The 23,508-nt window shown below is 41.6% G+C and overlaps 1 protein-coding gene and 1 long non-coding RNA gene across 8 annotated transcripts in view; both read right to left on the bottom strand.

Moving 5' to 3' along the window:
- The window catches only part of LOC133747076 (zinc finger protein 260-like), a 313,614-nt gene that overhangs the window by 152,847 nt on the left and 137,259 nt on the right, over window positions 1-23,508 (bottom strand). The gene's annotated exons all lie outside the window — the stretch shown is intronic.
- LOC133777278 (uncharacterized) lies at window positions 31-11,307 on the bottom strand. Of its 3 annotated transcripts, XR_009868511.1 has the most exons (4): window positions 11,262-11,307; window positions 9,368-9,579; window positions 1,798-2,078; window positions 31-145 (listed from the first exon to the last, which is right to left on the bottom strand). It is a non-coding gene; the product is annotated as an uncharacterized LOC133777278 (long non-coding RNA). The 3 variants fall into 3 exon arrangements; XR_009868510.1 differs by lacking the exon at window positions 31-145 and having other exon boundaries at window positions 1,749-2,078; XR_009868512.1 differs by lacking the exons at window positions 31-145; window positions 1,798-2,078 and adding an exon at window positions 5,524-5,810.

Genomic DNA, 23,508 nt, shown 5'->3' with positions numbered 1-23,508 from the left:
TCCTCCGCCTGTGGCGCCGGCACACCAGGTTCTAGTCCCGGTCCGGGCGCCAGATTCTGTCCTGGTTGCTCCTCTTCCAGTCCGGCTCTCTGCTGTGGCCTGGGAGTGCTTTTTTCCCTCCATAATGAAACATCAGGGCACATCACTGACACATTTTAAATGCATATAAAGACAGAATGCACAATTATCATCTGCCTAATACAAATATCTTCATATGTCTAGATGAAACATGTTCCCATATGAGGCCCCACTGAAACAAAAGCAACGAACACTTCCCTGCATGAGGGACTGACTGCTAAAGTTACGATGATTTTAGGTTAAGGTTTGAACTGAGAAATCCTGAGATTCCACCTCAATATCCACAAGGACATAAAGAACTGAATTTAAAAAAACCTTGTGGACTGTCAGATATAATGCCTGATTTTGTACAAAAACATATTTTTTTCCTTCAAAACTAAAATTTAGCAGTCTCTAAGGTCACATTAAAGTTGGGACATTCAATTATTCTTTCATAAAAGCAATCAAGAAAATGTGCATAAGTTTAATTTTATGGAATGTTTTTACCTCATTTTTTAATTTCATAAAACTGTAATATATAACATGTCATTATGTTATTTTTTTAAAACAGGATCAACATTTAGGAATGAGGTGAGGAAAGGATACTGTACCAGGAAATCTCTGTGAAATTATCTGAAGTGAATAAATTTTCTATTCTGTGGTCTACTGTGATTTCTTTTGATTTTTTTCTTGATTTACTTGAGAGACAGAGAGATATAGAGTGAAACAGAGATAGAAAAAGAGATGTCCCATCCACTGGCCCATTCCCCACATGCCTGCACAGCCAGGCCTGGACCAGCCCAAAGCTGGTAGCCAGGAATTCAATCCACAGCTCCAATATGGGTGGTAGGGACTCAAGTACTTTGGGCATCACCACTGTCTTCCAGGGTCCACCTTGGCTAGAAGCTGAAATCGGGAACTGGAGCTAGGGATCAAATCTAGGTACTCCAATGTGAGATGTAGGCATCTTAACCGATAGGCCAAATACTTGCCCCTAAAGGCCTTTCTGATATCATTAATACATAAGGAAGAATGCCCTTCCTTGAGACGTTTCTCTGCATATCTCCCCCACGCTCTTCTTACTGCCATCCTACCTCATTTACGTTGGTATGTAGGATAACTGCCATAAGCTTGATGTCTAACTTTCTATAACAAGGTAAAGAATTGGCCACACAGTTTGTAATGTAAGCAGTACAGAAAAGGAAATACTTATACAGTCAAGAACAAATTATTTTCCAACAATTTAAAAATAGGCATTTATGGCCAGCGCCATGGCTCAATAGGCTAATCCTCCACCTAGCGGTGCCGGCACACTGGGTTCTAGTCCCGGTTGGGGTGCTGGATTCTGTCTCGGTTGCCCCTCTTCCAGGCCATCTCTCTGCTGTGGCCAGGGTGTGCAGTGGAGGATAGCCCACGTATTTGGGCCCTGCACCCCATGGGAGACCAGGAGAAGCACCTGGCTCCTGCCATCGGATCAGCGTGGTGTGCCAGCTGCAGTGCACTGGCCATGGCGGCCATTGGAGGGTGAACCAATGGCAAAAGGAAGACCTTTCTCTCTGTCTCTCTCTCTCACTGTCCACTCTGCCTGTCAAAAAAAAAATAGGCATTTATTTAGTAAAATCCCAAGACCTAATTAAAAGGTCATTTTATCTCTTTTTTTAAAAAAAGGATTTATTTATTTGAAAGGTAGAATCACAGACAGGAGGGAGATAGAGAGAGATCCTCTTTCCACCAGCTCACCTCCTAAATGGCCCCAATACCCAGGGCTGAGCAAGGCCAAAACCAGGAGCTTGGAAATCCATCCATTCTCCCACATGTGTGGCAGGGGCCCAAGTACTTGGGCCATCTTGCACTGCTTTTTCTTCAGGCATCAGCAGGGAGCTGGATCAGAAGCAGAGCATCTGGGACTGAAACCTGCCCTTGTACAGGGTGCTGCTGTCAAAGGTGGTGGCTTAACCCATTGCGCGATGATGCTGGTCTCCATCTTATCTCTTAAAGCATGTTTTCCAACGCTGGATAGACTTATGGAATATTATAAAAATAGAAATAGATGTTTCTGTTAAATATTTTCTTTTTAAAGATGAAAATAAGTTACATTTTAAGTGAATCCATCATTCACTGCACAAGTTCTACACCACCACTATCCGACAAAATTTTCTGAGAACACAGAAATGTTCCATAACTAACTGTCCAAAATGGTAACCACTCATCACACATAGTAATTAAGAAGTTGAAATATGGCTAATGCAGTTGAAGAATTACATATTTAATTTTAACTAATTTAAGTCAAAATTTATATGGCTAATGGTTCCCATATTGGACAGTGAAGCTCAAAATGTTTTAACAATGATAACACACACACACACACAAACACATACACACACAGATACACACACACACTGGTTTTAAAGCAAAACTGTAAAGTCTCAAGGAATATAAAGATAAATATACACGTGATACATAATCATATGTAGTACAACTGGAGAAAGAAAACAAACATTAAAAGTAAAAAGGTTCAGACATTTGACCTGGTGGTTAAAAAGCCAGTTAACATGCCCACATCCCATATCAGTGTCTGATTTGAATCTCAGTTCTACTCCCATTTCTAGCTTCCTGCTAATGTACACTCTGGGAGGCAGCAGGTGATAGCTCAAGTACTTGGGTCCCTGCCACCTAGGAGGGGACCTGAATTGGTTCTCAGCTCCAGTGTTTGCATGGCCTAACTGCCACTGTGGACATTTGGGGAGCCAACTAGGGGATCTAAGCTTGTTCTCTCTCTCTCTCTCTCTCTCTCTCTCTCTCTCTCTCCACCCCAACTAGGGGATCTAAGCTTTCTCTATCTCTCTTCTTTCTTCTCTCTCTCTCTCTCTCTCCTCTTTCCTCTCTCACTGAGTGTGTGTATTTGTGCATTTCTGTGTAACTAAATACAATTCAATTTTAAAAAAAACTTTTTAAGTTAACTCATAAAATAAATCAAAGTAATTCCTTAAAAGAGGCTTCTATACAGTATGTCATAATTCTAAATGCATAGTGGCACTAGTCAGAACTATCAGATAAGTATGTAATAGTTTCTTTTTCTTTCCCATCCCTCTCATTGCCTTTTCCCATGGTATTTCTGTCACTGCCACCACCCTCAGCCACTGTCTCCTCTCACCAAACTCTTGTCACATACACATGTGAAAGTGAGGAAAGACCATCTTCAGTGGCAACAGTGTTAGTTCTATTAGGTACCAATGGTGGCATTGCTGGAAAGACCCTGAACCAGATGTGGATATAACCAGACTCAGCAACAGATTGTCTAAAAGAACCAAGAAAGGACAGATTAAAAAGAAAGTAAATGGGTCATGTGATCAACTTTAGTTTAAGGTCAAATATGTACTTCAAATTTGTTGGGATTAATGTACTTGAATAAACAATTCACAGAGGCTTCTGCAGATGTACATCACCACCTAAGCCTCCTAAAAAACTCACTAAAAATCATTACAAGGTGAACATCCTTATCCAAAATGGTTAAGATTCAGAAGTGCTTCAGATTTTTAAGATTTTGGAAGATCTGCATACACTTTACTGGCTGAACACCCTTCATCCACCTGCAGCGCCAGGCAGAGTACCAATACATTCCAAAACTTAAAAGTTGTTTTTGCCCATATGTGGTGTACAGTTCAAAAATACATGGCTATGTGTCCCTACATTAAATAATGGTTTTGTCTGTAGACCTCTCCTTTCTATTTTAGAGGCATTTCTCATATGCCCATCAGGGCTATCTGTTACCAGTCCATTTAATGCTCATATAGTAGTTCTCACTTATGTGCAGTTTCGCTTTCTATGGCTTGTTATGCCTGGTCAATGAGGGTCCAAAAATATTAAATGGAAAATTCCAGAAATAAACAATTTCAGAGTTGTAAACTGTATGTGGTAATGAGTAGCGTTATGAAATCTCACGCCATTTTGCTCTGTCTCGCTCAGTGTATCCATGCTGTGCACACTACCACCCATTAGCCACTTGGGAGCCATTTCAAGTCATCAGAGTGGGTGTTAGGAAGTCACAATGCTTATGCTCAAGGAAGCTTTATTCTGTTTAATAATGATTCCAAAGCACAAGAATAGTGATGTGGTAATTCAGGTATCTCACAGAAAAGCAAACTAAAAAGGTAAAACAGTTTGACTTATTAAAGAAAAAAAAATATACCCTGATGTTGACCTACATTAGGGATGAAACTTTTATCAATGATTTTGTGAGAGGAGAAAAAGAATGTCAGGCTAGTTTAGCCTTGCGCCTAAAATTACAGAAGTTTAAGCCATAGTATGTGATAGTAAGGACTTAGTTTGGAGGGCCAAGGCATGAATTTTCTGTGGTTTCATGCATCTACTGATGTACACAACACTCCTGAGGTCTTAGAATGTACTAGGGAATAAGAGGAGACTACTGGACATTAGCTTTTAGAAATCTCAAATCTATATACCTTTGTCATTTGCTCAGACTTTACATTTATTGCATATTTCAGTCTATTTTGACATCATAAACTATCATCTTCTTAAAGTTTAAATAAAGGGAGAAATGAGAAATAAGACTAAATGGAAGAAAATAGGATTGATTGGTAAAGCCTTCCTGTGACTTTAATCAACAGGCCTTTCAGCCATCCAATTATTCTCCTCTATTTCTAAGTTTCTGATTATATTCTGGTTGGTTAGAGTATGCTGGTTCACTCTCCAAGTGACTACATTGGCTGGGGCTGGTCAATGCTAAAGCCAGGATCCAGGAACTTCATCTGGGTCTCCAACAGGGGTGCAAGGGCCTGAGCACTTGAGGCATCTTCTACTGCACCATCTTTCCCGGAAACAGTAGCTGGAAGCTGGATCAGAGTTGGAGCAGCCGGGATTTGAACTGGTGCCAATATGGGATATTGGCACTATAGGCAGCAGTTTAACCAGCTGCACACAGTGCTGGCTCCAGGAGTAGTATTTTTCTTACTAATTTTTCAAAAATAGTTTCTCCAAATCACAATGAAAGATTAACCATTTTCTTATTATTTCCTTTTCCAAATTAAATTTTCATCAAAACTCTGTAAGCTAAAAGTGACCCTATTACAAAAATTTTAAACTATTTTAAAGTTCAAATACTTTAATAGAACCTAAACCTGGTCCTGATTTTCCCTTTGGTATATTAAATTTGCTATTGTGTTATCTATATTCCTAATAATTTGAATATTCCCCCAATAAATGCCATAAAAATTTAATTCTATGACCACAGATATCTTTAATTTTTTATTTTATTTTTTGACAGGCAGAGTGGACAATGAGAGAGAGAGACAGAGAGAAAGGTCTTCCTTTGCCATTGGTTCACCCTCCAGTGGCCGCTGCGGCTGGCACACTGCAGCCGGTGTACCGCACTGATCCGGAGGCAGGAGCCAGGTGCTTCTCATGGTCTCCCATGGGGTGCAGGGCCCAAGCACTTGGGCTAACCTCCACTGCACTCCTGGGTTCAATCTCTAAATGCCCACAACAAAAAGGGTTAGGTCAGGCCTAAAATCTAAGAACGCAACCCAGGTCCCAGAAATGGAAGGCAAATTACTTGAGTCATTACCATTGCCTCTGAGGGTCTGGATTAGCAGGAAGCTGGAGTAAGTAGTGAAATCGGGTATTGAACCCAGGCACTCCAAATGGGACACGAAGAGTCTTAACAATTTAACAGTGAGGCCAAGATCTGCTCTCCCATCACCCAGAATAAATTTAACCAAGGGCATGAAAGATATCTACAATGAAAATTGCAAAACACTGATGAAAGAATGTGAAGAAGACAAAAGAAAACACAAAGTTCTTCTCTGTACACAGATTAGAAAAATTAATACTAGTACAAGTCCATGTTACCTGAAGCAATTCACAGCTTCAATATAATTACCACCAAAATAATAAAGACATTATTCACAGAACTAGAAAAACCAATCCTAAAATTCATATAGAAGCACTTTAAAAGAACCCAAATACATAAAGATATCTTGAACAACAAAGTTGGAGGCATCACAACATCAGATTTCAAGACATATTATAGAGTTACTGTAATCAAAATAGTATGGTATCAGCATAAAAACAGAAATATAGACTATTGGAACAGAATAGAGATCTCAAAAATAAATCTACATACCTACAGTTAATTGCTCTTTGATAAATCTACCAAAACTCATACCAGAGAAAGGATAGTCTCTTCCATAAATGGTGCTGGGAAACCTAAACCTAAATATCCATACCCACAGGGCCAGTACTGTGGCTTAGCAGGTAAAGCCACCACCTGCAGTGCCGGCATCCCATATGGGCGCTGGTTCCAGTCCTGGCTGCTGCACTTCTGATCCAGCTCTCTCCTGTGTCCTGGAAAAGCAGAAGAAGATGGCCCAAGTTCTTGGGCCCCTACACCCACGTGGGAGACCTGGAAGAAGCTCCTGGCTCCTGGCTTTTGATCAGTGCAGCTCTGGCCATTGTGGCCATCTGGGGAGTGAACCAGCAGATGAAAGACCTCTCTCTCCCTCTGCCTCTCTATAACTCTGTATTTCACGTAAAAATAAATAAAACTTTAAAATAGAAAATCCATACCCAGAATCCAAAATTTCATCCCATGCCTCCCACCATAATCTAAAATCAACTCATAATGGAAAAGATATATAAATGTAAGTCCTGAAATTATGAAACCACTGGGGGAAAACACTGGCAAACATTAAATTTTTTTGAAAAAGACCCTAAGGGCTGGTGCCGCGGCTCACTGGGTTAATCCTCCACCTAGCGGCGCCAGCACACCGGGTTCTAGTCCCAGTCGGGGTGCTGGATTCTGTCCCGGTTGCCCCTCTTCCAGGCCAGCTCTCTGCTGTGGCCAGGGAGTGCAGTGGAGGATGGCCCAAGTATTCGGGCCCTGCACCCCATGGGAGACCAGGAGAAGCAGCTGGCTCCTGCCATCGGATCAGCATGGTGCACCGGCTGCAGCGCACCAGCTGTGGCGGCCATTGGAGGGTGAACCAACGGCAAAGGAAGACCTTTCTCTCTGTCTCTCTCTCTCACTGTCCACTCTGCCTGTCAAAAAAAAAAAAAAAAAAAAAAAAGACCCTAAGACCCTAAGAGCAGAGAGGAAAGGAGAAACATACAAATGTGATCATCATCCCAAACTAAGAAGCTTCTGTACAGCAAAAGGAACAAAGCACAGCTGACAGAAAACAGTTACAAGCTGTGCATCTAACAAAGGACTATGACTCAGAACATATACAGAACCCCAAACACCACAAAAACACAAATCCAGTTACCAAACAGGCAAAGTATCTGAATAGATATTTCTCCGGAGAAGAAACACAAAAAGAAAACAAAAGCATGAAGAAATGTTCAATATCACTAGCCTTCAGGGACATGTAAATCAAAACCACAGTGAGGTTGGGAAGGGTGTGGCAAGAGAGAATGGAAGGAGACTGGATAACAGGCACCAAACACAGACAGAAGGCACTGGTTCCAGTGTTCACAGCACAGTGCTCCTGTTCCACTGCAGCTCACAATAATGTATTATACACTGCACAAAGAACCAGGAGAGAGCAACTAGTAGTTACCAGAACAAAGCTAAGGACATAGAAAAACTATTTTCCTGGTTTGATTGATGTATGCTTTGTATATGTACTGAAATACTGTACCACAAAAGTATTGCATGCTAATAAAAATATTTTAATAGAATAATAATAAAAAGACATTTTACCAAGTTAGTCTATGTCTCAGTGATATGGAGAACAGAACAAATTGAGAAAGGGAAGTGACTTTGGAAGCTCTCTTCAATATAAGGAATTAGACCACCACTATTTGAAGCCAAGTGCCTTTTACTGTATTTCCTTAGAAAATATATATATATATATATATATATATATATATATATATATATGGAGAGAGAGAGAGAGAGAGAAACACTCCTTTTATTCTTCAATTAAAGTTCTTTTGAAATATGAAATTAGTATTTCTTCAGAGTAAAACACCTGTCAGAAAGTACGAATACATTTTTTTTTGACAGGCAGAGTGGATAGTGAGAGAGAGAGAGACAGAGAGAAAGGTCTTCCTTTGCCATTGGTTCACCCTCCAATGGCCGCTGTGGCCGGCACATCTCGCTGATCTGAAGCCAGGAGCCAGGTGCTTCTCCTGGTCTCCCATGCGGGTACAGGGCCCAAGCACTTGGGCCATCCTCCACTGCCTTCCCGGGCCATAGCAGAGAGCTGGCCTGGAAGAGGGACAACCGGGATAGAATCCGGCACCCCAACCGGGACTAGAACCTGGTGTGCCGGCGCCACAAGGCGGAGGATTAGCCTGTTAAGCCATGACGCCGGCCACAAATACATTTTTTAAAAAAAAGAAACTGGACTCACAAATATCATGTCTTAAGAATTAAGTCTCCAGTCACCCTACTATATCAGTTGTAGGATTTATTATCTAAAGACACTTAGAAGTATTTCATGATTTTCTTGCATTCAGGAACTTTTTTATTTTCTTAGATTCAGCATCAGGTTCCCTAGCTAAATTATTATAATAGAACATTGGCTAAGACTTATAATTGAATATCATTAGTTTTTATTATTTTGTGTGTCTCTTAAAGTCAACATCACATTTAAAGATTATTGCTTCAAAATTATCCCTTTGTCAAAAATCAGAGAATAATACATTTTTTCCTAACAGCACAGCTTGGGAAAATATACTCATCAATGATGCCAAGTTAAATTAAATTAAAAAATAGAGTAAACTTGGTGATCAACTACCATATATAAGAACCTAGAGAAGAGTTAAATATAATTTAAAATTTATTTTAGAGAAAGATACAATAATTTGCATTCTATACTATGCCATTTCTGCAATGCCAAGATAAAGGAGTATTTTGAGTTTCTCAGAGAATGCCAAATAATTGGTCTGAGTTCCATCTAACTTAATTGCCTAATAAGGTAAGTTTACTATGGCTTTTTGACTATATAAACAGACTAAAATCTATCAATAAATGAGACAGAAATTAAATTATTTTCTATACTGTGCACTATGACATTATACTTTAAAAACCTTAAAAAAAAGCATTACATGAATCAAAAACCAAACAGACTTCCTATGAACTTTTGTAGAAAGTTATAATCTAATCAAAAAGATTTTGGGAAACATAGGATAATAAAAGGAAAGTTAAATATGTTCACCTTCAGTTTATTTCATAGGTCACTGTTATACCATCTAATAAGATAATTAAAAACATGCAAGCAGCTGGTTCTACAGCTAGACAGATTAATGTAATAGTCTGTAGTCTTCTGTGCTGGCAAGGGCTCACCTGTTTTGGAGAGGAGAAGGTCAGTTGCCCTTGGGAAGAGGAGGTGAGGATGGAGAAACCATAGTCCTTCCACCATGTGGCCATGTGTGCTCCATTCCCTAAGTTAAACATCCACTGCAGCACACACAGGACACTCTCTCTCTTCCTTCACATCTGGCAGTGTTCTCTCACATGTAACTTGACAGGAAACATGTAACATTGGTCTGTAAAACCTGTAAGATGTATTGCATAAAACTAATAATATATTCTCATAACACATCACTGCAAATTAGTTGGAAGCCAAATACTTAAATTTAAATCAACACTTCCAAAGCAAGCTGTGGCCTAAAACCATTCAGGCATCATATAACCCCCTACAAGTGTCTCAAGAGTTAAATCCATTTGTTTTCTACCTATCTGAATCAATGAAGAAAACCACTAAGAAATACAAATCATTGTAAAACCTCATAGGCCATAAAAATAAATCTGTGAGTATTAGACATATGAAGCTGTAGTTAGTGTCCACAGATTTAAGTTCCATAATTTATTTGTTATAGTTCCAGATAGCACTTTTTTTTTTTTTGGACAGGCAGAATTAGACAGTGAGAGAGACAGAGAAAAAGGTCTTCCTTCCATTGGTTCACCCCTCAAAGGACCGCTAAGGCCAGCACACTGCGCTGATCCAAAGCCAGGAGCCAGGTGCCCCCTCCTGGTCTCCCACGTGGGTGCAGAGCCCAAGCACTTGGGCCATCCTCCACTGCCTTCCTGGGCCACAGCAGAGCTGGACTGGAAGAGGAGCAACTGGGACAGAATCAGCGCCTCAACAGGGACTAGAACCTGGGGTGCCAGCGCCACAGGCGGAGGATTAGACTAGGGAGCCGTGGAACATGCTCTGCATTTAGATTTTCAAGAGGCTTTGTTTTACCCCAGTATTTAAAAGTTGTGGGAAGGAAGCAGATCAGACAATATAATGCCCTTTTTACAGATGAGAAACTAACTCATTACCCTAGACATAAGCTCTAGTATGTCAGTGGTAGGCTTAAGGCCTGAGCTGTCTGATTATGAAGAAAGGTTAGGATTTCTGAGGCAGTTTAAATAGTTGTTACACAAAAGGACTTCTGAACACTGGAAAATTTATGTATTTTTTAATAACCTGTTACTAGCTAGTTTAAAAGAGCTATAATGGCAACAGAAAAATAATTTTCATCTTCTGAAGCAAATTTTACCAATAATTCTGTGGCTATTTTAATGTGACACTGCTACATTTTTCTAGGTTTTGTCTATTAATATTAATAAGAAAATATGCACCAGCACTGTGCTTCTATGAATTCTACGTTTAACCCAAGTGCCAAATTCACAATTAAGCTTATTACATTATAAGAGCTGCTGCCTACTGGGTAGAAAAATATTAATTTCACACTTTAAATACTATAAAACCATTTAACAGCAGTGTTGCCCTGCCAACTGAATCCTTTCCTGTTTGAGCTGTAACCTCCCTATTGGCTGAAGAGCCCTAAAAGGGCATTAACAAACAGCTCTTAATTCAATCACATTTGCATTTTAACCTTTCTTAGGTACTCTGAGAGAAGTCTTTAGTACTGTAAAATATATATGGGAAAAACAAAAAGCAGATTATAATGAAGGTTAATACTACATGTACATTGTCCTAATTAGTGTACTGTAGGATAGGAGAGCAACAGATATCTGATGTAAGCTCATTCACAAGAATTTGGGTTATTACATTTTCTGATACTCATTATTTCTGCAGATAATCACATATCAGTACTATTTAAATATTATCACATTTTAAAAGCACAAGTCCTAATTCCTTGCTATTCTAAGATTAGACTCCTCTAAGATATTGGATCTTATACATTATCCTGTAATATTATATATCTCTGTATTTACTCCCTACCTACAAGAATTAAAAGTCTCTTCAGAGTCCAAAGCAGAACTTGGTTTTTCTTCCATTTTTATTAGAATCTCCTGGAAAAAATTTTAAAAACACAGTAAAATAATGGAGATTTCAAAGCAACGTCTCAGTTAAACAGCTGTGTAACAGTTCTATGCAGTCTATTAGCCAACAATAAAATGTCCCCTTGCCCCTTCCCTAAATTATCTTCTGTACTTCTTTTAGGAAAAATACTCACCTTGAAGCCACGATATAAACCAACAGTACTCCTAATTTGCATAATAATAGTGTAATGCTATCAATGTAATTACTAAGAAGAATAAATGAAGTATAATACAGGTTTTTCCTTTAAAATTTATACATTTATAAAAAATTATACATTTATACATTGATATATATACTATATATATAAATTTATACACTTACAGAAATTGAGGAGGCAGAGATGAACAGAAAGCAGATTTGGTAGAATAAAAATACTTTTGCTAAAGAAACTTAAAATGCTAATCAATGCCAAAATAATATATATTAAGTAAAAGTTATCAAAATATGTATTTCAAAGTTTAGTTATGAAACAATAGTTTCCCATGATTAAACAGATCATTCGTTCTTCAAAAAAATTATAAAACTGACAGAAAATCCTAAAATGCATAAACCATTTAGTTGTACGCTAGCATTTTCATAAAAGGGAGTTTTCTGTTGGTGACCAAGTCTCCATGCTAACAACCGGGACAGCCCAAGACAAACTCAGGAGAGAACAGGCCCGGAAGGTTTTCCAGCTCCCATGTCTCCACCTGCCAGACACTGAGGAGGCGGAGATGAACAGAAAGCAGGTGTGGCAGGCAGTGGCCAGAAACAGATTGTAGGGCGGCAGGGGCGGGCCGGGGCCGCGTCCACAGCCAAGGGCAGCTGAGGGGCCGGCGGACCGAACGCGGAGCACCGCGTGGCCCCGGCCGCGCCCTCACCTCCTGTCTGTCACCTGGTAGCGCGTCCTGAGCCGGATCCTGCGCCGGCGTGGTGCCCTTCAGGTACAGGATCCCGTAGTCCTCGGGCACCAGGACTCCAGGCTGCTGACGACGCAGCTGCGCGGGGCAGCGGGTCGGGGGGGCGGTCATGGCGGCCGAGCCCGGCCCGGGCCTCCCCCGCGGGCCTCGGGGATCCGGGGGTCTCCGCCCTGGCGAGGCGCGGGGCTCGGAGGAGGGGGCGCGGGCGCTGGGGAGGGGGTTGTGGGCGCTGGGGAGGGGTGGGGGCTCTGGGGAGGGGGTTGTGGGCGCTGGGGAGGGGTGGGGGCTCTGGGGAGGGGGTTGTGGGCGCTGGGGAGGGGTGGGGGCGCTGGGGAGGGGTGGGGGCTCTGGGGAGGGGCCGCGGGGCGTTGGGGAGGGGCCTCGGGTTGGGGAGGGGCGGGAGCTCTGAGGAGGGGCGCGGGGCTCTGGGGAGGGGGTTGTGGGCGCTGGGGAGGGGTGGGGGCTCTGGGGAGGGGGTTGTGGGCGCTGGGGAGGGGCCTCGGGTTGGGGAGGGGCGGGGGCACTGGGGAGGGGCGGGGGCTCTGGGGTGGGGGCCGTGTTGCAGCCCCTCGGGCCCCCGCAGGACGGGTCTGGCGAGCGCTATGGTGACGCTGTTCACCCTATTGGTGGTGATGATGATGATGGTGTTGATGGTGTTGGTGATGGACGTGTGTGGTGGTGGCGGCTGCGGAGCCCCGGGGCCTAGGGAAGGCCCAGAGTGGGCCAGCCGGGGGAGAACCTGGGCGAGCGACGGGCCCCGCCCCCGCCAGCCTGCCCATGCCCGGCCCCCGCCCGCCCCGCCCTGCCTCCCGCCCACCCTGACCTGCCCCTGTTCCGCCCACCCTGACCTGCCCCTGCCCCGCCCTTTACCTGAGGTGAACAGCCAGAGGCCCAGGGGTCACGGTGGGCTGCTCCATGTCCCCCTCCCCTCGGCAGAGCCATGTTGCTGACAGCAGCGGGGGAACTGGGGTCCACAGCTGTGCCATGGAAGACACAGTGCTGGGGGTGGAAGTCAGACCCAGCTCCCTTCCCAGTCACTCCCCAGGCCCGCAGTGCTGGGGCGGGAGCTCCATCGGGGTCTCCCCATGCTGGCCCGGAGTGCCCAAGCCACCCCTGCAGCCGGAGTCCGGAGCAGAGCTGGAGCTGGAACCCAGGATCTAAAGGGGGGGAGCGGGCGTCCTCCCAGCCTGCCCTGGGGTCCCGCACACTCTCTCAGGCTAGGCCGCTGAGCTCTGACCTGAGACGCTGGGTGCCTCGTCCTGCGGGGACCTAGGGGCCCGTGTTTGGTACTGGGATTGAGACCAGGGCATCCCGGGTCAGACTGTGTTCCCGGCCCAGCTCCCTGCGCATGCGCACCTTGGGAGCAGCGGTGAGGGCTCAAGTGCGGGGGCCCTGCACCCGCGTGGGGGACCCGGATGGAACTCCAGACTCCTGGCTTCAGCCTGGCCCAGCGCCGGCCTTTTGGGAAGTGACCCAGCGGATGGGCGCGCTCTCTCCCTTTCTCTAGCTTTGACTGCGTTTCAAATAAATCAGAAGGAAAGCAAAAAAAAAAAAAAAATTACTGAACTTCTAATACACCTTAGAGGTTTACCCAAATATTTATGTTTTAATTGCTAACTTACAATATATCTGTCAAAAGTTCAGTGATTTAAAACATGAGAAAACAGAAATACCAAAAAGTATTCATGTCTCCTGCAATACTATCAAACATCTAGAAAAAATATTTACTTAAGAAATGGGAATATTCATCAAATAAAAGTTAGAACAAATTCACACCTATCAGTTTAAATTGTATAGAATAAAAATAAATTTACTGAAGAAACTATAAAAACACTTATCAATGCCCCAATGTAAAATATATGTCCTTACTGATAGAGATTTAATAGTCTAATTTTTAAATACACATTTCAACATTTAGTTACGAAAACACTGTATATTACTAAATATATCATGTGTTCCTCCTAACAAATGACAAGGATCAGAACCTGCCACGGGGCTGCCACAGGGTGTCTGTGTCCTCGGACTGCGGGTGCAGGAGTCTTCGTGCTCCCTGCCTGGTCGCGGGGCGCCAGCGAACACCCGAACCCAGGAGCGCTAAGAGTCTTGGCCGAAACATCCCGCACCAGCCTTGGCATGGGCAGCTGGGGCTAAGGTGGCCCAAGGCAGAGCCTGTGCAGATGGGGCACTGCCGGGGACCCTCAGCAGGGCCTTCTCCCGCAGGCCCAGACGCGGGCTGAGAGCACGTGACCCGCCATGCCGCCTGCACCAGCTCTCTAGGGCTGCCCGGGAGCTGAGGACAGAACTTGTAATTCTGGAAAATTGTACATACAATGGGCTACATCCCGTAGAGTTTTCATTTGTGTGAAACATTTGGAGGGGATTAATACTGGTAACCAGGAGAAATCAAAGACAGACAGAAAGCTCCATATTTCATCTAAGCTGTTACATGATATAAACATATGTTAGAGAGAGCAGGACAAATGCCATGTTGAATACTTATGACCAAGAAGTGACCTACCCTCACCCATGCAGTTAAAAAAATTCTATGTTGCATGTACCCTGTGAAATGTCCTATTGCCTAACCACATCCTAGCTGAAAGACAGCCAGTTCCTCTGTAACCTTGCCAATTCCAAGAAATGTCATTAGCTCATGCAAACATAGTTGAAAACCTCTACTTATTACACCAGAAAATTGTAACCGAACCCTGCCACCTACATTTTGGTTTTGCCCCATATAAGTCTTGCTAGACAGGGAACCAGCAACACAGTGTGGCTCCCAATTATGTACTATGTCCCTGGCCAATCAGTCTGCAACTCATCAATAAAGTTTTACCCAAATTCAGTCTCTGAGTGGTACTCTCCCCATTTCCCATAACACATCTGGTGACACAAGAGAATACCAACTAATAATTACAAACAAATGCTGCTTTACCTCTGAATCTAATTTCTAGGTAAGCAAAATAAGTAATGATTTTATCAAGGATTTAAATAAGCATAATGACAATACATTCACCAGAACTTATGTGTAGTGTTGCCCAAAAATAACAATAAAGGGTGCAAGGGAGTTTACTATGATGCTTTTCATTGCTATTCTGATTTTGAACTAAGTTGTCAGGCAGCCATAATTGTAACAAGAATGCTCAGGATGTTTTCCAATCATACTTTACCTAAGGAGCTTTAAATGATCAAACTGTACCAATATCTAAAAATGTTTTAAGCTAACACATTTCATTTGTTTGAGTAATAATTTAACTAACAGTAAGTGTCTAGAATACAGCTGTAATTTTAGAGGTATATCAATAAGTAATGTAAACTAGGCACTAAAATAATCTGGGTATGGTTCTTTATGCATTTTAAATACATGCATAAATAATATGTATTTGAAGAAGTGCAGCTGGACATAGACCAGCACAGCCTACTGCACCAGCCATGAAATTACTGTTTTCAAGGCAGAGTATTCTACTAAATTCTTTTTATGAGGCCAGTGTTACTCTGACACCAAAACCAAACAAAGACATAACATGAAAAGTAAACTTAGACCAATTTTCCTGATATACACAGAAATAGAAATTCTTAACAAAATGTTAGCAAACTGAGTCCAATGCTACATCAAAAAGATCAGACACAGAATGAAGAACTAACACAATATCATTTCAATAGATGCAGGGAAATCATATGCTATGATTCAGCATTCATTCTTTATAAAAACTCTCAAAAATTAGTTATACAAGGAGAATTTCTCAAAATGATACAGCTACAAGTGTGTATATATATATGCATATGACAAAACAACAAGTATCATACTGAATTCATAAAACTTGAAAGCATTTTCTGTCAGATCTAGAACAAGAATAGGATGGCCAATTTTTACCACTCTTACTTGATATAGTGTTTAAAGTATTAGCATGAGCAATTACAGAATTAAAGAAACAATGAGCTTCACAACCCATAAAAGAGAAAATCAAAATAGCCATGTTTGCAGATGACATGATTCAGTACATGTGCCTCACGTTAAAACTGTTAACCATCAACTGTAATGGTCCTTTAAGTCATTCAACTTCCTTCACAAGAAGAGAATGATAACATGTCTGTCTTGGAGTCAGTTTAGGAAACAAAACTTGGACTCTAAAAAAACATGCTTGGACACAAAAATATTTATGTAGACAGCAGCACAGCATCACCTAAAGTCTGGTATGGCTCACTTTAAAAATTTCATGGTGTCCTGTCACCATGGTAACATGGTGAATGACATCATCCTGCCATTCCAACCGTCACTCTCTTGAGCTGAAAGGTTCAAACTTGAGTGCAGTGGTAACGTGCGTATCGTCATATCCAGAGTGGTCCAAGATGGGAAATCTCAACTGCTGTCCAGCAGGTAGGTTCACACTGACTTTCACAATGATGTTTCTTCCAATGGGCCACTTAACTTTTGCTTAATACACTTTCCTCATGAACTTTCATTTCCCCCATTCCAGGCTGTCTACAGATTTCTAAACGCATTTGTCATTTGTATTACTCAATTTCTACTTTTGATGCTGCTATTAAGTTTGTTGTTTCAAAATATTTCCTAAATTTTGAAAAGTACGTATTCCTAATGTTGAGTTTGTTCACTACTTATTCAGAGAATGAATGAAAGAAACTCACACTACTGTCATCAGGTCAGGTAAAATTAAGACCAAACACATAGACATCACACAAAAAGGAACTTTGAAGCCAATCTCTTCTGTCTGTAGAGTTCACCATCTGAGACCAAGACTGTAAGAACAGTTTGAATCCAAATAATTTTTATCACATTGGAAAGAGGGTGGGATTTCAGGGAGGGTTTCCATGGGGTGAATAAGCACATGAAACCCGTTGTTTGGGGGTTGTCAGGAACACAGGAAGGAGGGACAGTGCTCTTGGTCACTGGGACAGACATCTGAAGACAGAGAGAAGAGGGTCCTGAATCACAGGTTGTATGGGGCAAGTATGATGGTGGATGAGCCTCACCAGTGGGAGAGGGAACTGTATATGCTGTCCCTGAAGGGTCTAGTGAGAGGAGAAGAGTTCCTAGGGACTGGGTTTTGGTGAGGGAAGTCATGGGCATGAAGGTGGGCACACAGAGTTGGTACAGACACTGTCTTTTTATCAGACAGAGATTTTAGACTGCTCAGCCACTTTCTATGAAGGATGAGTATTAGGTTTTTTTGTGACATTAAAAAATACACATGAGACAGGTAAACTATAAAGAAAGACCCATAAGCTCAGTATTCTCAAGCCCAGGTTTCAAAGATCTGATACCCATATCAAGTGTCCATATTGTGTCCTATCATCATGGAAAATTAGAAGAGCAAGCAGAGTCACACAGAAGAGACACAGGAAGAGGGGTTGGCCTTATGTTCTAATGAACCTCCCCAGTATTAACCAGTTCAGTACCGAGAGAGCCACATGAATTCCCTTCAACAATCTGATCACAAATTCCCCATCCCCCAGCACCACAACAATGGAATGGCCCCATTTTGGGTGAATTTCTGTTCAGTGTTCATGCAGCATTGGCCACGGCAGAGAAGTCAATGCTTGGCTCACCCTCACATGGCAGTGTCTCTGGGATGTCCTGAGTTTTGACCCAGCTTTAAAACCAAGTACACCACTGGCCTTGTGGGGACATCTGGCCATGGAGAAGGCTGAGCCAGTAATAGTGTGAAGATGCTGGGCCATGATGGGCATAAGTTTGGGTTTCTCCAGACCCTCAGAGAGGATGTCCTGGAGGAAAGTGTCATATTTTAAGTCAGGAATAGAAACCTGTTAGAAACTTAAAATAGAAACCTATTTTAAGTCAGGAAGGCATCTGAGTCATGATTTCTCTTGTCTCCAGGGCTTTGCCCTAGTAAGACTGTTCCCGAGGAAATCCTGCCCTGGAAGAGGTCAGAAAGCCACTTAGAGTTCTTAGTCCAGGGTTCTAGTGGAGATATTCATGGTCCTCTATCCTTTAGGGAACCAATGATGAGATTGTCCTAGATCCAAGATTTGTCAGTGTTATGAATGTGGACAACTCACAGACAATGCCTAATTTTCAATTTGCTTCATAGTAAATCACATGAAAGGGGCTCTGATCTGCCTATAGCTTGGGGCTATGTGAGGAACATAAGATTGACCGAGATTGTCCATGAGCTGTAAAGCTTCCTACATATCAAAAGGAAGGAGAATAATTTCTATCCTCTCCTCTGTGGTCAGTTATCCTCCCTGCATTCGATCACTACCAGGTGGTCAGCTTGTGCTTCCAGGCATGAGAAAATTGAAGAATTTCAGACAATCAGGCTTGATGTAGATTCATTTGTTCTTAATCACTTGAGCTCAAACACAACACAACACGGGCCATATAAATATTTCCACATCTCAAAACAGGGAACTTAGACACATGCTGGTTGTGGGGTGGAGTGGGGGGGTGGGAGGACTCTGCAACTTTTCAGGTACAAGCAGCTTCTCTCTAAGATCTGAATCATCAAGCACAAGTCCCTGTTCTCTCATCTCAACAAAGGTATTTAGCTACACTAGCAAACTGTTGGTAGGAAATGTTCATCAAAGTGTAAGATCTGCCTAACATCCAACTGTGATTTAGAAGATGGTTCTGCATGATTGAATGTGAAAACTGGGATGAAAATTAGGAACTGCAATGATTAAACACTTCTCTGTGGTCTCCCACCATTGGGATGTCAACAGCTGTCTTTATTGTCATACTGTTCCAGGATCTTGTCTAAAGTGTTTTAGACGAAAAGGAAGTCGAAGGTCAAGAACATCGACTGCCCACTCCATACAGAAGGTCAGAAAAATCCATGTCTTGCCAAAGAACACTCTATCCCCAACAATGGAGTCAGTTGAAGGTACTGTGCAAATTCAATCAGTAAGCTCATTCAACAATCAGGATTCCACTTTATTCAGGGTCTCATAGTTAAGACAAATCTCTTAAAAGCAATGCTATCTGTGTCTTTCATTCCATGTTTGCAACATTAAAATTGGTCAACACAATCAGCATGGTGAACACTACAGTGGAAAGACATGTTAACACTAAACTTGGGGTCACTGTTAGTAGTAACATCTCAGTCAACTGTTCACATGTTTGCCTGATTGTGCACTACGGTCTGAAATGGACACTTCACTGAGAATGCCACCAGATTTCATACTAATATTAAGTCATAATATTAACAGTTGCAGATAAAATATGAAACCTGAACAGAAAGTTTTCACACTTGACTCCAACTTTCCTTTTTCTTATGACAGTTCCATTAGTAAGGTACATTTTTAATGGAGACTGAACCAATAAAGAAATGTTACTTTTTAATGAAAACTTTTATTTAATAAATATAAGTTTGAAAGTACAACTTTTGGATTATAGTGGTTTTCCCCCCATAAGAACCTTCCTACCCACAAACCATCCCATCTCCTACTACTTCTTCCATCCCATTCTTCATTAAGATTCATTTTTAATTATTTTTATATACAGCAGATCAACTTAGTATATACTAAGTAAAGATTTCAACAGTTTGCACCCACACAGACACACAAAATATGAAGTACTTTTTGAAGACTAGTTTTGCCATTAATTCTCATAATACAACTCATTAAGGACAGAGATCCTACATAGGGAGTAAGTGCACAGTGACTCCTGTTATTAGCAGTTGACACTAATATTCATGATGTCAGTAATCACCCAAGGCTCTTGTCATGAGCAGCCAAGCTATGGAAGCCTCTTGAATTCACAAACTCTGACCTTATTTAGACAAGACCATAATCAATGTGGAAATTCTCTCCTCCCTTCAGGGAAAGATACCTCCTTCTTTGATGGCCCATTCTTTCTGCTGGGATCTCACTCACAGAGATCTTTCATTTAGGTCTTTTTTTTTTTTGCCACAGTGTCTTGGCTTTCCATGCCTGAAATACTCTCATGGGCATTTTAGCCAGATTCGAATGCCGTAAGGGCTGATTCTGAGTCCAGAGAGCTGTTTAGGACAACTGCCATTCTATGAGTCTGCTGTGCATCTTGCTTCCTATGTTGGGTCATTCTCTCCTTTTTAATCATATCAATTATTATTAGCACTTGGTCTTCTTTATGTGATCCATTTGACACTTAATAATACTATCTTTATGAACAGTTATGAACTTAATTGATCACTTTACTAATAAAATAGCATTGGTACATGCCAAAATAATGGTATTTGGAGCCCCATGGCAAGTTTCTAGCTCTACCATTAGGGGTAAGACTGAGTGAGTGTGTGCGGAACTGTATATTTCCTCCCTCTCTTATTCCCACTCTTATTTTTAACAGGGATTAATTTTCAGTTAAACACCTAAGAATAACTGTGTTAATTAAAGAGTTCAACCAATGGTATTAAGTAGAACAAGAAAATACTAAAAATAAAATACTAAGCTGTTCCTCAAGAGTCAGGACAAAGGCTGATCAAGTCATTGTTTCTCATAGTGTCCACTTCACTTCTACAGGTTTCATTTCAAGTACCCAGTTAGCTGTCACAGATCAGGGAGAATATATGAAATTTATCCCTTTGGTACTGGCTAATTTCACTCAGCATGATGTTTTCCAGATTCCTCCATTTTGTTGCTAATGACCATACTTCATTTTAACTGCTGTGTAGTATTCTATAGAGTACATATCCCATAATTCTTTATCCAGTCTTCTGTTGATGGACATTTTGATTGATTCCATGTCTTAGCTATTGTGAATTGAGCTGCAACAAACACTTAGGGGAAGATAGCTCTTTTATTTGTCAATTTAATTTCCTTTGTGTAAATTCCAAGGAGTAGTATGGCTGGATCATCTGGTAGGGCTATATTCAGGTTTCTGAGGAATCTCCAGACAGACTTCCATAGTAACTTTACCAGCTTGCATTCCCACTAACAGTGGATAAGTGTGCCTTTTCTCCCACATCCTCACCAGCATCTGTTGTTAGTTGATTTCTGTATGTAAGCCATTCTAACTAGAATGAGGTGAAACTTCATTGTGGTGCTGATTTGCATTTCTTTTTTTTTTAACTTTCATTTAATGAATATAAATTTCCAGTGTACAGCTTATGGATTACAATGGCCTCCCCCTCCCATAACGTCCCTCCCACCTGCAACCCTCCCCTCTCCCCTTCCATTTGCATCAAGATTCATTTTCAATTCTCTTTATATACAGAAGATCAATTTAGTATAAAGATTTCAACAGTTTGCACCCACATAGAAACACAAAGTGAAACATACTGTTTGAGTACTAGTTATAGCATTAAATCACAATGTACAGCACATTAAGGACAGAGATCCCACATGAGGAGCAAGTGCACAGTGGCTCCTGTTGTTGACCCAACAAATTGACACTCTAGTTTATGGCACCAGTAACCACCCTAGGCTGTCATCATGAGTTGCCAAGGCTATGGAAGCCTTCCAAGTTTGCCGACTCTGATCATATTTAGACAAGGTCATAAAAGACAGAGTGAGGATAGTAACCAATGATCCTAAGAGTGGCATTTACCAGGTTTGAACAATTATACAGCATTAAGTGGGGAAGAGGACCATCAGTACACACAGGTTGGGAGTAGAGCCATTGGTGGTAGAGGTTATGATTACAAAGGAATGAGGCCCAAGTGTGCTAGACAGGGTCTAGAACAAAGGACAGAGTCATTATTAGAGGAGCTAAGAAAGGTGCTGTCTAAGCTACAATTAAGTTTTCTGATTGAGAGGCAAATAGAACCTGATAGAAGGGGCTTGATAATAATCTGGTGGGCTTTAGGCCTAGTAAGTTAAGAGGCCCAGACCTATCTATCTCTTCACATGGGGTATATCCTAAGGGAGGTGTGAACCTCCTAGGGGAAGGCACTCTGTTGACTTTCATTACTTGACTGGGCTGGGAGGAGAGCTGGCCAGGTAAAGGCAGGTGGCATCTCTAACAAGAAATTTACAGTTCTGCCTGCAATGTTGCTGACCCTACTTGACCATCCCCTCAGCTGCAGTGGTCACTTTGGAAGTTGGGCTGAGTGAAGGGCTTTTCAGCTTAGAGCCAATAAGATCTGTGGCTCTGACCTGGGCATCCTTCGACTCCAGGGCAGATCCATTTCCAGTGATCCAACTCTTGGCAGAGCTGCCAGGGCTCTTCACAAGCTGACTTCTGCTGAAGCCCAGGCTTACCACATTGAAAGCCACTGCAGTGGACTGGCCAGTTGGGTCTCCTTGAGGGCAGATCACTGTACAGATCAGCCATTAATAGGCCTGCCACCCATTGCTTCTGATGCCTAGCTTTCTTTTCCTCATGGTTTGTGTTAAAGCAGACCAGAGGATGCAAGTCAAGGGAGTGCCCGTATCCCATCTCTAATCTTCGGTGGCCTCAACTACAAGTCTATAGTCACAGGCATGTTCTGTAGTAGTTTTTCTAAGGTAGACAATGCCCATGAGGAAAATTATGTTCTCACTTTAAAACTTTCTTTCCCTTTGGTCTGAAAGGGAGGTTTTTTCTACTTACTGTATACTTCGCTGATGGCGAAGTGAATCTAGCTATGAGATTATTATTTAAGTTCTTATTTTGGCTATGCTATTACAGAAAAATGTTAGCCATCTCTTTTATAAGGTCTAAAGATTAAATTGTGTGTCCTACAGATTCCTTCATAATAGAATTAGTTTCCTACCTTGAAGAGAATAGAGAAATGAAAGAACAAGTTGGGCTTAGAATAGAGAAATGAGGGAGCAAGTCCTAGATCGCTTGCTGACAATAGCAATATTACATGAATACTTAGCAAACCGTTTCAACCATTAGATAACAACTTAAGAAAACATTTACCAGAAGGTCCAATGCCTTCTATAAATTTTAAGAATCATGTATTTGAAAACACCTCTTAAATATCTAACATGGTGTAGTTTGTTTAACCAGTAAACTTAAGCACAACCATATAAAATGTTTTTAGTTTCTTTCTACCAACAAGTTTAAAACATATGATACACAGATTCAGGTCACACGAATTAAAATGTATCTTTGATTGATTTTAGCAGCTTAAATTTATGGACAATCTTATCTATAAACCATTTAAAATAAAACTCTTAATAAAATTTCCTATGTGGACATACAATATGTACACACATATAACATAGCATAATAGACCAATATAGCAATTTTAATAATAGCTTTTAAAATCTTTAACTCTTTTTGTAGATTGCCAATTGATTTGAATTGCTTTTGTTTTTAGATTACTTTAACACATTGCTTTAACAGAACATCAGAGTTTACT

The sequence above is a fragment of the Lepus europaeus genome, chromosome 18 (genome assembly GCF_033115175.1).
Source record: "Lepus europaeus isolate LE1 chromosome 18, mLepTim1.pri, whole genome shotgun sequence".
Lineage (NCBI taxonomy): Eukaryota > Metazoa > Chordata > Mammalia > Lagomorpha > Leporidae > Lepus > Lepus europaeus.
Note: the sequence above shows the minus strand (reverse complement) of the source record. Positions and strands in the feature narration are given on the sequence as shown.